Below are 14,950 nucleotides of genomic sequence, written 5' to 3' on the forward strand. Positions count from 1 at the left end.
GAACCCTAAAGATAAAGTAACGGTTTGATCCTCTGATGGCCAGTTCAATGGTTGTTGTAGCTCTCTCCTCAGGGAGCCATCACACAGGGCGCACTCTTGTCCCAGGGTGCAGGGCAGGAGGATATTGACTATTTGAAAAACAGCATGCATGTACCCTATTAATGGTGAGCTCAGTATACATATTCTTATACATAAATTATAACTAAATAAAGGGCAAATAGATCCTCCATCGGGTGTAATCTGGCAGTTCAAAGGTGTACCAGAAACTGGAAAAATGTAGGAAACACTAATTAAGACAGCTGAGAGTAACCTATTGGCAGATTTGCTATCTCCGACCACTGATTTATTTCATATGAGTAGGATTTAAGTCAATTCACTGAAAGTGCAGGATTGGACCAATTGGGTTGATTAGACAGCAATTGGCAGCTAGTCCCCATATGTTCACTTTTAGTAAGCATTTATGATCCTTAAGTTTATGCTACCTCTGAGAATAATATTAATCAATTTAAATACTTTTATAAAAATTCAATATCTACAAAGTGTTTTGGTGACCTTACCATTTCTGTAAGTCATCCAAGATTCCTTTTAAAAGTTTATAGTCTTTGGTTTTCTAAATATTGTCAAAAGATGGGGGGAAAACCCTTAAACTCGAGGGTGTTCTTGTGGAATTTGGCTCCCATGTCCCATTTCTGTCTGTATAGCTTACTTTTTTTCTAGCAATGAAAATATGTTCTCATCACCTCTGCAATGCAAAGCCGAATGTTGGCTCACAGCCTTTTGTGATTGTGAGTAAGCTGTCAAGGCATTAATATTTTAGGGCTCCAAAGTTGATTTGAGGGAATTTTAATCTTATTTTCTTTGTTTTCCAATGTGACTACCCTAAACCTCTCTTTTCATGTTGGAAAATAAAAAATGACAGATGTGACTAAAACTGACAGTAAAAACATACACAATTATACCTTGTTGATGTATATTTTGTTCTAGATGGAGTTCTCCTGGAAAAGACATGAGCAGAATGTAACATATCAGCTTGGTTAAAACTTTGTGGCTATAAGAGGAGGGAACTGATATTTATCCAGCCTCAACAGGCAGTGGCTAAATTATTTATATTATTTCATTTAGTTCTTATAACTCCCACCCCTCACCCCTATTTTTTAATGGATGAGGAAATGCAAGCTCAAAGGGTTCAATCTTTTATCTAAGTTCTCACAGATAGGACAGACCCAGTGCCTTTTGTATTACAATGAAGATCTCTCTTATGCATCAATTCTGACCCGTCAGCTTCAGCTGCCCAAAATACTACATTAAAAAGAATTTTAAAACCATAAAAATTTAAAAGAATTTAAAACCATGATTCATTAGCAAGAGCCCATGAGCAAGACTGTAGTAGGTATACTACCTGTGTCCCCGGTATCATACCACAATGTCTCTCATGAACTTTTATTGATAATTTCAGCTTAAAAGTAGGGTGCTGGGAGGAATATAAAATCCTCATGGATTCTAGCCTCCATACTCTTTCCTTAGTAAATATAGATTTTCTATGAGATAGTCTTTCCCCTGGTTGTACTATTTTCTTAACATTAGTTTATTTTCATCCTAAAACATTCAACTACTTTTTTATCCCTTGGCAATGAGCCCCTCATCGCCTAAAAGAGTTAGCTCAGCATTGTCACCAATGTTATATTGTTGAAAATGTGTTTTAAAATATTTCAGTGCAGACAATATAGTAAATTAACTCTAATCTGCACCCTAGGAACTGTAAGCATATGAAGGACTCTAGTCAAGAGTACATACTCCAGAAAGCCTAAGATTGATGTTTTCAATATCATTCTCTAAATCCACACCTGAAGGTCTACAAACTGGCATAAAGGACAGAGAAATAATGCTTCATCAGACAAAAGAGTGGGTGTTCAATATATGTGACTGGGTGGGATAGAAAGACTTATTTAGGCATCTCCAGCCTTGTGTGTACAGGGATTAAGAAATCTGACAAACCCAGCATTCAGAGGCGTGCCATAGATCTAGGATTCTATTCGGGCCTGTGCCCATTTACTGAAAGTTTCTGGCCTGGCTAGAACACAAGCTGGCTCTGCCGTTAGAATATTGTAACATTTGCCAGGGAGTGGATCTTTTGCTTAAATTGCAAAAGCACTTGTCAGAGCACTTAAAAAAATAGAATGGGGGCCAGGCAGTGGCTCTCGCCTATAATCCCAGCACTTTGGGAGGCCAAGGCGGGTGGATCACTTGAGGTCAGGAGTTTGAGACCAGCCTGGCCAACATGGCAAAACCCCGTCTCTAATAAAAGTACAAAAATTAGCTGGGTGTGATGGCGGGCACCTGTAATCCCAGCTACTCAGTAGGCTGAGGCAGGAGAATCACTTGAACGAGGGAGGCGGAGGTTTCAGTGAGCTGAGATCGCACCACTCGACTCCAGACAACTGTGAAGAGGCAGATTGGCTTAGGTCATTTCACAACACCAGTTATTATGAGAAGTTTAGTGCAGACCTCTTCTTCCTCCACCCTCTTCATGCTCCCTCATATTCCAGGGTTGTTCACTGGAATGAAGGAAAAGAAGCTGTTTAAGAGTCAGAACCCTACAATTCTAAGCCACTAGACTCTAGCCTGGGGGCAGTGGGGTGAGAGTGGGAGCAGTGCTTTGAATCAGATATGAGATGAAATTTAAGTTTTAAAACAAACATTTATCCTTTTTGACCTTAGAAACTGGTCAGAGATGTAATTAAAGGCTCCCTGTAGCTAGTAATAAAAGGAAGTTTGACACAGAACAGTACTGATAGAGAAAAATATAAATCACTTCTTCTTTATACCCCCAATGAATTGAGACTCCTCAATAAACCAGTCATGGTATCATGGAAAAAATGTTGCATGGTTGCGCTAATGTTTTAATAGGTATAAAATCTGAGGTCTTCAGGTCTCATATTCTTCAAATCCTCAAGGAGCAATATTTCCATTTTTCCCATTAAGAGACTCATTTCTATTTAAAAGGTTGAGCAGGAAAAAAATAGAAATTAGGACCAGGGACTAAGTCTTCTGCCCATCATGATTCTTCTCCACTTGCACACAAAATGAGAATCTTCCACCACAGCTGTCATGTCTGAAATTACCTTCGAGGCTAAATCTCCACTAGATAATTTAATTTTCCTCAATTAATAATGCAGGCTGAATGAATAAATAGGTGAAATTGGGAGAAAAATGATGGCAATTATTTTTGGTTATTAATTATATTTGGTTATTAATATCTTGGTTATTAAGATAGTCCAACGCAACCTGTTTTATCTACTAGATCCACTCTTTGGGAGCCATGCTGTGACAGGAAAAACTACCAGAAAAAAATCTCCTTTGACCACCATGTAACACTGATGGACAGATACAGGAAAATAAGTATTATAAAAATACTAACAGGAATTTTTTTTAACAGACAAAATTGTTGGCAAAGGATTGATAACATACACATAAGCAAACCAAGGCACTATAATTTACTGATTGCTCTGAGAGTCCAGAATTCTGAATCAATAACTTGAGACTTTTGGTCAATATGGACTAAGCAGATCCAAGAAGCATTTCTACTCTGCTTCAAATGCATAAATGTTGCAGAAAAAATAAGCAAAACATTTACACACAACATTTAAATGAGCTTGTAAGCAAGAGAACATCTCCAGGTTGCAGAATACAGAGGAAACTCAAAGACAGACAAGCTGGCCTGAGTTAAGGGTGTGATAGCATTCATTGGTAACATGGCAGAAAACTGGAACTGAGCGCCTGTGTAAGGCCACAAGCTAGAAAGGCGGCATTTAATCTATGAACACAAATGGAAACACTCTATCCATACAGCCTACTAATGAGGAAGCTAAACTGTGGGCTGAGGGGAGCAAAAACACTTTTTGTGTGAGGGAATGGTAAACAAATATGAACTATCTGCTTAGGAATTCCAGCCAAGACACTGATGTGAAACATGGCCTAGAACCAGTCAAACTGACAGGGCCTACCAAAGGCAAATGGGGGAACTATCCCATGGGGATGGCTCCGCAATGCAGGTAATGCCCTAAGACTTCTCAGAATGTTGACCCTTTGCTTACAACTCAGAGGAAGAGTTTTGGAAAATCTTCTTTGGGGCCGGGCGTAGTGGCTCACACCTGTTATCCCAGTACTTTGGGAGACCAAGGGGGTGGATCACTTGAGGTCAGGAGTTCAAGACCAGCCTGGCCAACATAGGGAAACCCTATCTCTACTAAAAATACAAAAATTAGCCAGGTGTGGTGGCACGTGTCTATACTCCCAACTACTCAAGAGGCTGAGGCAGGAGAATCACTTGAACCCAAGAGGCAGAGGTTGCAGTGAGCCGAGATCACACCACTACACTCCAACCTGGGTAACAGAGCAAAAAGAATATCTTTGATAAACTTGTTCAAGAAAAAGGATCTAGAGATATGGGTGTTTGGAGATTGCCATGGGAAGAAAAATAACTGGTCTATTTTCTGCCAGCCAGCACTCCCGAACCTACAGCTTTTGATCAGCTTTTTATTGCCTTGCTCCTTTATGTGGACAGACAGCCAAGGATCATCAGGATTCTGAGGGAAAGATGAAAGACAGAGACTAGCACAAATAATAGAAAACAGGAACACAGAGAAAACTCAGATAAGGCAGGGGCAGAAAGGCACTTAAAATATAAATCATATTTCCAGGGACATAGAGAAGTACTGTATCTATGAAATAGGATCAGGATGTTATAAAAAGAAATGTTCAACAACAACAACAACAAAGAACCCTTAGAAATTAAAAATAGTATGGCTAAAAACAATATATAGCCAAAGTTAAGGAAACTCTCAAAAATTAGAATAAGATACAGAAAAGTAGAATACAGTTAAGAAAATATAAAATCAGAGAGGTTGGTTTAGGAGGTTCAAGCTCTCAATAATTCAATGACAGAGGAGAGAGAGAGTGTGTGTATCAGAACATGGGAAATGAGGAGAAGGCAATTATCACCAAAATTATATAAGAAAATTTCTAACTAAAAGATGTGTTTTTCTGGATTGAACAGGCCCATAGTGGTCAGAATGAATAAAAATCCAAAAACTGTCTCATCTGGGCTTGTGGCCCCCAGCCAGGAGCTGACCAAGCTCAAGAGGACGGCTTCTACTTCCTATGATTTCATCTCTGACCCGACCAATCGGCACTCCCAACTCACTGGTCCCCTATCCACCAAATCACCCTTAAAAATTCCCATCTCGAATTATCAGAAAAGCTGGTTTTAGCAGTAATAAAACTTTGGTCTCCCCTACAGCCGATTTTGAGTGAATTACTCTTCCTCTATTGCAATTGCCCATCTTGATAAATCAGCTCTGTCTAGGAAGCAGGCAAGGAGAACCTGTTGGGTGGTTATAATGCAGGTATGTTTGGGGAAGTTTTAGGAAAAATGATTTCCAGCCTAGAATTCTATGCCCAGTCAATAAATTAATCAAGTATGACTTAAATCAAAGATACTAAAAAGAATTAAGTTTTCAGAAATGTTGTCTTCCCTGGACCCTTGTTCAAGATGCTGTTAGATAATCTTCTTCATCAAAACAAGAGTATAAAGAAGGAGGAATAATGGAAACCAGGAAATGAAGGATTCAAATTTCAGCTCACATACAAAGGAAATTCCTTTCAGTCCTAGGAAGGAAATGCCTAAGATGATTGTGAAGTAAAGATTTAGAACAGCAAGCTGTGCACCAAACCTAGAAAGTGCCAAGAAGTTTCCAGAAGAATCCCTTAAAAGAAAAATAATTGACAAATTACTGATGTGTTTGTATTGAAAAGGATTTGACATTCCTGTCAGATACCCTGGAGCAGGCATTAATAATAGAAAACAAACAGGTAAAAGAAATGAAGTCATTATTAAATCCTGGTGGGTAGTAGGAAGGAAAGTGGTAATAAAGAAAAAAAATGTAATCGTAGTATACTATGTGGTCAGCTATGAAGTATTCATACAGTTATTATAATATCAAAAGAATGGAGAAGATGCTGTATCGAAGGGGGAGATTTTATGAATGTACAAATCCTTATCTCCAACAGTAGAATGGTAGCAAGCAATGTCTAACATTAATGAAGCCACAGTAATCAAGACAGTTTGGCATTTATGTAAGAATAGACAAATGGATCTATAGAACAGAAAAGAAGCTATAGAAATAGAACCATGCCTGGCCGGGTGCGGTGGCTCGCGCCTGTGATCCCAGCACTTTGGGAGACCGAGGCAGGCAGATCACCTGAGGTCAGGAGTTCAAGACCAGCCCGGTCAACATGGCGAAACCCCGTCTCTACTAAAAATGCAAAAATTAGCCAGGTGTGGTGGCCCGTGCCTGTAATCCCAGCTATTCAGGAGGCTGAGGCAGGAGAATCGCTTGAACCCAGGAGGTGGAAGTTGCAGTGAGCCAAGATTGTGCCATTGCACTCCAGCCTGGGGCAACAGAGTAAGACTGTCTCAAAAAAAAAAAAAAATCAGAACCACGCCTATGCAGGAGATGATTGATTTTCAACAAGGAGTCAATGCAATTCATAAAGAAAAGGTTTTTTTGACAAATTGTTCTGGAACAATTGGATAAATGAATGGGAAAAATGAAACTCAACTGCTATCTGAAACCATACACATGGACCACAGATCTAAACATAAAAACAAAAACTATAAATTTTTTAAAAATAGAAGATCCTTGCAACCTAGAGTATGCAAATATTTCTTAAAGAGAAAAGAAAAAGAACTAGCCATAAAATTTTAAAGAATGATAAATTGGATTTCATTAAAATATAAAACTTTTGTTTATCAAGATACAGCATCAAGGAAATGAAAAGGTGAGCCACTGACTGGGAGAAAATATGTATTCATATAATACATATATCTAACTTGTATCCAGAAAGTATAATGAGCTCTACAAAATAATAATAAACAGTTTAAAGATTAGGCAAGAAACTTGATATACATATGTTCAATAAGGACAAAAAATATGCTGAATATCATTCGTCATTAGACAAATGCAAAATAAGACCACAATGAGATATCACCAAACAACTACTAGAATTGTTTAAATTAAAAAGACTGACTACTCCAAATGTTGTTAAAGATAAGGAGCCACTGGAATGCTAATTTATTGCTTGTAAGTGTTAAAAACAGCATCACCACAGTGAACAGTTTGGCAATTTCTTGTAAAGACAAACATGTACATTAGACTCAGCAATTCCACTTCTGAATTTTAGCCAAAAGAAATAAAAACTTGTGCTTACACACACAAACACGGAAAAAGGTACTTGAACGTTACACAGATGGTCCTTGACTTAAGATGATTTGACTTTACAACAGTATGGAACTGTTGCAATTTCAGTGTACTTCAAATTTCAAATTTTGATCTTTTCTCTGGCTAGCGATATGCAGAACATAAGATTCAACATTTTATTATAAAATAGGCTTTGTGTTAGATAATTTAGCCCAGCTGTGCTTTGAGCACATTTAAGGTAAGCTAGGATAAGCTGTGATGTTTCAGTAGGTTAGGTGTATTAAGTGCATTTTCAACTTAAAATATTTTCAACTTATAATAGCTTTATCAGGATATAACCCCATCATAAGTTGAGGAGCATCTCTTGTATCTTTATTCATAAAATCCCAAACTGGGAACGACTCAAATGACCATTAACAGGACAATGGAAAACAAGTTATGTATATTAATTCTATGAAATATTATTCATTAAGTTTAAAAAATGAACTACTTACACATGCAACAACATGGAAGACTCACAAAAACATTATATTGCACAAAACAAACCAGGCAAAAAATATATACTATTTGATTCCATTTATATGAATTCCAAGACTAGACACATGTGATCTATGGTGATAGAAATCAGAACAATAGATGTCTAAGGTAGGCAATGTGGTAACAGAAACTGACATATATAGACAGACATATATATATGACATAGACATGCACACACACATATGTATTGACATATATATGGCAAACATATATACCCTATACATAGACATATATATGTATATATACTGCACACATACACACATATATATTACACTTAAAATCTGAATATTTCTCTGCGTAAAAATTTTGCTTTTTTACTTCAGTTACAAAAATGACCAGAGAGAAAACATGAATTATATTGGCAGAAAAAAGGACAGCAAGACTGACAGCCAACTTCTCCTAAATAGATGTGACAAGAAAATGTAATAATATCTTGACTGGGTGTGATGGCTTATACCTGTAATCCCAGCACTTTGGGAGGCTGAGATGGTAGGATGGCTTGAACCCAGGAGTTTGAGACCAGCCTGGCCATCATGGCAAAATACCATCTTTTAAAAAAAATACAAAATTTAGCAGGCATAGTGGTGTGTGCCTATAGTCCCACTACACGGGAGGCTGAGGTGGGAGAATCCCATGATCCCAGAGGTCAATGCTGCAGTGAGCCATGATTGTGCTACTGCACTGGAGCCTGGGTGACAGAGTGAGACCCTGTTTCAAAAAGAGAGAGAGAGAGAGAGAGAGAGAAAGAAAATGTGATCTCTTCAATGTACCAAGCAAAAATATTCTATACTCAGCTAAGCGAATATCCAAGAGTGAGGTCTAAAGTAAAAGTAAAAGCAAAAAGTGTATTTTTACAAAGTCTAAGAACTTACAACCCAAAGTCACTCTCTAAAGGAACTACTAAAGAATAAGTTCAGCAAATAGGAATTTGAACCCAGAAAGGGGGAGTGAGATACCAGAAACAAGGGCGAGCAAAGAAATCAACAAAATATATTGGTAGATTATTGTAAGAATTGACTCTTGAAAAAAAAAAATGAATTTTTCAGGGTTTAAAAATGAAACAGATTGTTAAACAATAATAGCTTATAGGATGAACACAGATAGTTTGGAGGGAAAATAAAATTTATACTTTGTAATATATGCATATTAAATTTTAGTAGAAATATTCTCTAGAATAGGGATGTATATAGCCAAAACAGTAAAGATGAAAAGGGAATCAATAAACATAATAAAACACTATGAAGGGAGAAAATAAAGATGTGAAGAATACACATGGAAAAGAAGAAATACAAAATATGATGTTAAAAATAAGACTAAATTACCTTGAGTCCAAAAAAATCAGAAAATATAGGGTAAGCACTTACACTGTAGATTAGATACATTTCAAATAATATGCTCATAGGTTTTGTACAATAAATACATTACATAGGGTCTAAAAAAATCTGGAAATTCAGGGAAAATAGTGTATTTATTATACTTTTTAGTGTTAAAAAATTGGACATTGCTTTAAATTTAAAGATGCTTTACTTGAAATGTTGACTGAAGCTTGAAGAAAACATATTGAGCAAATATTTTTAAAATGTGACTAATATATTGTTTAAAATTAAGTTTGTGCTGTTTTCAGATTTTCAGACATCCTGTATATAATCCATAATAACAAATACAATGGATTTATCTCATACATTAAATGATAGAACTCTCTCTGACTAGATTTTGAAATGTATCTATATGCTATTAATGAGACCCACTTTAAAATAATTAGACAGAAATATTAAAAATAAAAGGTTTTAAATTTATGTAATAAGTAAATAACAAAAGAAAAATGTTGTAGCAATATTAATAGCAGACAAAATACGCTTTAAGATGTAAAAATCATAAACTTCTTTGTATCAAGCAACATAGTCAGAATCATGAACGGTAATTATGGCAAATTTTATAAGGAGAAATTTTATAAGGAGACTGTCATAGATCCACAATCATTGTGGGAAATTGACACTGCTGTCTTGGAAATGAATTGATTAAGAAAAAAATTTTAATTAGTAAGAATATCAGAGATTTGAGCAATACATTTAAACTAAATTGAAAAAGTTTAAGCAAATTAGAAGCCCAAAAGTAGTTTTTATTTTCGTTTCATTGTAAAATCTAGCATAAAACTCTCAGCTTTAAAAAATCAAAACATTTGTATTAAATACTTTGACACAAATTAATTTATCAGCAACATTTTTACTTTTACTGTCTAGAATTTTAAAGTTCTCTTTCTGTGTGCAATTTTTAAATGATCTGCAATTTACCTATCTTTTTTTTGACCCTGATTTTCTGTACCACCTAAGGATATTTTCTTCTGTAGGTTAACTAATTCTACCTTTTTTCATCTTTTCTCTCGCATTCTGTTATTTTTTCTCCAGTCCTCTAATTTTTATCCTCTTGGCCCTTTCTTATCAGATTCTGAGAGACTTTAAAAATATTTTTGAAATGTTCCTTGTTTTTCTTGATGAAGAAAAACATATGAACACAATTTCCATCTAGTCACCAGCTATCCGCTCTGTGTGCAAGGGGGAACAACCTTGCCTGATTACTGTCATGGTATTTTCTACCAAGTCTTTCATGAGTGTCAAATGGTGCATTTTTTCACGTTGTGAAGCAGCGTCTCTCTATATACCAGAAGGCCAATCCAAATGACACATGTTTGCTTTATCAACCTCTGTAAAAGTCTAGTGGTAATTTATATTGATTACATAATAAGAAACTTCATCCCTGGTACAACATGTTCTTTCAGCTGCGGAGCCACACCTGTAGAAATGCTAACTCACATCTGGTTCCATAAATCTGTTCTTTCTGATCCTCTGGAGAGATACTTCTATGTAAACTATACAGCTACATGTGCAACAGGAAAGACCAAAGCAGATGGCTAAACCTAGTAACCATTTCCACCCCAGGCCTTGAGCTCTTACTTTCTTCCTTGACTTTGATGTCTTCCTATTTGAGACTTAGTTCAGCCATTCCTTTCATGAAAGGTGTCTCTTACCAACTTCATTTATACTTAGATAACCAGTTCAACGTGCAGATATTGTTGTTATTTTGAGGTTTTAAGGACACTCTCTGAGTCAAGAATATTAGTTTCACTCATTATTAAGGGTTCCTCTCAATTAATTTTTTGATATGAAGATACCAAAGAAGATACCTACATTTCCTCATCGTGATATATTTTCAACTTGATTGATTCACTTGCACGTGTTTGATTATAACTCTACACAAAATCAACTTTAAAAACAAACCAACCGTGATCAATCAAATAACTAGTTATCTTGAAGGCAACAAATGTGTAACTAGTATTTGAACCACATCTAGCATTTTTTCCCGTGAAGCAATTTCTTAATGAAAGTGAAACAGTAGAAAAAGAAATTTGATAGAAAGGACACCAATGAGCCTTCTGAGGGAACGTTATAAAGCCCCAATCCAAGCAGCTTTAAAACTAGGAGAGACCACATCTATTCCAGCCCTTTCCCCATAAGTTGCCACCCCAGAAGACTGAGATGCCTCCAGATGTCAGTCAGCAAGTTGCTCAAAGGCAGAAAATGAATCTAAAAGACTCTTTCTGCTAGTGTCTGCTGGTAACTCGTATTTGAAAGAAAGCTTGGAAGCTCAGTATGTGGAAGACTTTCTAGACATCAGTGGAAGGCTGATATCTAGAAAGCAATCTCCTTCATAATTTCTCTATTTGTTACTAACAGGTATTTTCCACAGATTGTAGTGTTTTTAAACTGGCCAATGTCTTTAGATCTCAAGATTTGGAGGAACATGGTTCAGGTCTTCTTTTGGACCTTCTATTAATGTCAAAGCTCTCACAAGTCACTGTAGTATGAAGCAGCTTTAAGAACAGAGTTTCAGCAATTCAACAGCCAGGTAAACGTTTTCACTCTAAGGCTTCTGCCTAAAACTGTGAAATTGTGGGAGGGGTGTGATGCTGGATATTACCATCTGTTTAGAATGACTAGTCAGATTGGCAGCAGCAAGAGGGTTCCAACATCTGGTACCAGGGTGGGTCAGGCTGAGCAATCTGCTAATGGTCTCAAGGGAAACAAACCAGAGACCGGAAGAGGCCTAAGGTATTACAGGTGGAAAGTCCTCAAGAGATTGTCAGTCCAGTAAGCATATGTTCAAGAAAAGAGCTAGCTTATACCATTTTCACTCATGTATTAGAGTTCCATCAATATAGCTACAATGTGAACATTACATTTTCCCCATATGAAACACTGTTCTATTTTAAGGGGCTTAAAAGGTAAATAAAGGACCTTAGGTAAAACCTAAAGCAATCCAAATCAAGGCTGGACTTTCATTAGTAATAATGAATCAATATTGTTTTATTATTTGTGACAAATGCACCTTAATGTTAACAATAGGGGAAACTGGATGTGGGGCATATGAGAACTCCGGAATATTCTTGCTGCTTTTCTGTAAATCTGAAAGTGTTCTAAAATAAACTTTTATTTAAAGAACAACAAAAATAAACAATTTGGCCAGCCACGGTGGCTCACGCCTGTAATCCCAACACTTTGGGAAGCCGAGGCAGATGGATCACCTGAGATCAGGAGATCGAGTCCATCCTGGCCAACATGGTGAAATCTCGTCTCTGCTAAAAATACAAAAATTAGCCAGTGTGGTGGCGCACGCCTGTAGTCCCAGCTACTCAGGAGGCTGAGGCAGGACAATTGCTTGAACCCAGGAGGCGGAGGCTGCAGTGAGCCCAGATTGCGCCATTGCACTCCAGCCTGGCCACAGAGAGAGACTCCGTCTCAAAACAAACAAACAAACAAATAAATAAATAATAAACAATTTAACCCATCCACATGATTGCTCGTTCGAGCCTGGCTGCAAGCATGGTTGCTGGGGTCAAACATGCTTTTCTTCTACTCGTCTTAGATTCCTGGAGCACTTTTACACTTTAATATATTCTGCTATAGATAGTAAAATCACAGATATTACAAAGCACAAGCTCTTTCACATATGTGATCTCATGTGTTAGAAACTTAAATGCTGATAAAAGACAGTTTTAGAAAATATGAGGGCAACAAGATTCTAAGATTCTGCCTTCGTGCACTATGTGCTTTGGTTTCAGATAAAGTTTTTAAAAAAGTTTTCTGGGTCGGGTGCAGTGATTCAGGCCTGTAATCTCAGCACATTGGGAGGCCAAGGTGGGAGGATTACTTGAGCCCTAGAGTTCGAAACCAGTTTGAGTAATACTGTGAAACCTCGTCTGTACGAAAAATAAAGTTTTTAAACTAGCCAAGTGTGGTAGCCCCAAGCTACTTGGGAGGCTGAGGCTACAGTGAGCTATGATTACGCCACTGCATTCCAGCCTGGGCGACACAGCAAGGCTCTGTCTCAAAAAAAAAATGAAAAAAAGAAAAAAAATTCTCAATCCATTAGAGGAAAAGCTTCAATTGAACGGCAATCTGTTTCAATCCTCCCTTTTCAGCACTTGGGGAAATTATCAGAGTTTCTCCAAACAAGATGATTCTCAATATTGCTTTTAAAGATGAGGATGGGGCCAGTGTGGTGGCTCATGCCTGTGATCCCAGCACTGTGGGAAGCTGAGGCAGAGGATCAGTTGGGGTCAGGAGTTCAAGACCAACCTGGGCAACACAGGGAGACCCCTTCTCTACAAAAAAGTACAAAATTAGCCTAGCGTGATGGTGCTGTGTCTATGGTTTTAGCTATTCAGGAGGTTGGGGCAGGATGATTGCTTGAGTCCAGGAGTTCAAGGTTGCAGTGAGCTATGACTGCACCACTGTACTCCAGCCTGAGTGACAGAGTGAGACTCCATCTATCTCTAAAATTAAAATAAAAATAAAAACAAAAGAAGGAAAGGCTGGAACTGGGAGTGGGGCAGCCCCAGCAGAGGGAGTCAGCTCTCGTGCATGAGATGATTATTGGAAACCCCAAATTCTGAACTTTGAATATGGGGTGTTTCCTTTATAAATACATGATTTCTATCTTCCCCCAAAAACCAATCAGCAAAAGTCTTCATATTTCAAAGGAAGAAGAGAGGAAATCCATTTCTATGTTTTAAGACACTTTACTGCCTAATGTCCTTTTATATTAAAGATCACATTGCTCCCTACGTTGGCATCATGGAGAAGGGAAAAGGCTGTTGGCAGTTTATAATTAAGAAGCCTGAGGCACCAGGAGGCCATTCAAAGTCACACAGAGTATCAGCTGTGGACATGAGACAGGAGCCAGGGCTACTTTTCTATTAGACCACTATCTGGAGTCGAGGCCTCCTACAAAATGTAAGAGCCAAGACTTTAGAAACTGAAAACCTCATGCAAACACTCTCTCAAAAAAGAATTAGCAAGCTAGAAATGACTCCCCCAGAAAGAGCAATTGTTTTATTTTACTAGAATATCTAAGAGCAGAAATAGGGAAAGGCACGAAAGTTTAAAAAAATAAAAAACAAAAATAACTCTCAAACTCCTATACTCCTTGTTTCCTAGTTACTCAGACACAGGTGGGTCAGTGGCTCCAGGCTGGCTGGGGATGACTCTATCAAGTCTTAGGGCAGTAGGGAGCTCTCTGGATAGATATTTCCGTTCCACCATCGCATAACCATATACCTACCCAGCAGAGTGTGGGTGAAGTATTTTTTGTTACCATCAATCTTCATAAAAAGATATATATATAAGCAAGAGAGCTATAGGCCACCATGGATAAAGCACAAGGCTGCCCCATAGTAATAGCACATTTCCAGCCATATCTGTCTCAGTGAGAGAAGAAACAAAAACTGGAAGAATGTAAAGAATGAGGAGAAAGAGAAAGAAAGAAAAGGACGAGGGGGAAGGAAGGGAAAGAGAGAGGAAGGAAGGAGAGAACTTGAACAAAACCCGTATTTCCGTTCATAAAATATCTTGTATACTGTTGTATTAGTCTGTTCTCACTCTGGTAATAACGCCATATCTAGGACTGGGTAATTTATAAACGAAGGAGGTTTAATTGACTCACAGTTCCTGGGGAAGCATCACAATCATAGTGGAAGGCAAATGAGGAACAAAGTCATGTCGTACATGGTGGCAGGCAAGAGAACATGTGCAGGGGAACTCCCCTGTATAAAACCATCAGATCTCACGAGACTTATTCACTACCATGAGGACAGCATG

At 37.6% G+C, this 14,950-nt stretch overlaps 1 protein-coding gene across 8 annotated transcripts in view; it reads right to left on the reverse strand.

The window, feature by feature from the left end:
• Positions 1-14,950, reverse strand: part of CALD1 (caldesmon 1) — a 238,412-nt gene that overhangs the window by 166,919 nt on the left and 56,543 nt on the right. The window contains exon 1 of one of the 8 annotated variants that reach the window (XM_050782381.1): positions 2,506-2,524. The exons of the other annotated variants lie outside the window; for them this stretch is intronic. The gene's annotated coding sequence lies outside the window, so the exon portion shown is untranslated. Of the gene's footprint in view, positions 1-2,505; positions 2,525-14,950 lie in introns of those variants that run through there. 8 annotated transcript variants of the gene reach the window in all.

The sequence above is a fragment of the Macaca thibetana genome, chromosome 3, assembly GCF_024542745.1.
Source record: "Macaca thibetana thibetana isolate TM-01 chromosome 3, ASM2454274v1, whole genome shotgun sequence".
NCBI classification, from domain to species: domain Eukaryota; kingdom Metazoa; phylum Chordata; class Mammalia; order Primates; family Cercopithecidae; genus Macaca; species Macaca thibetana.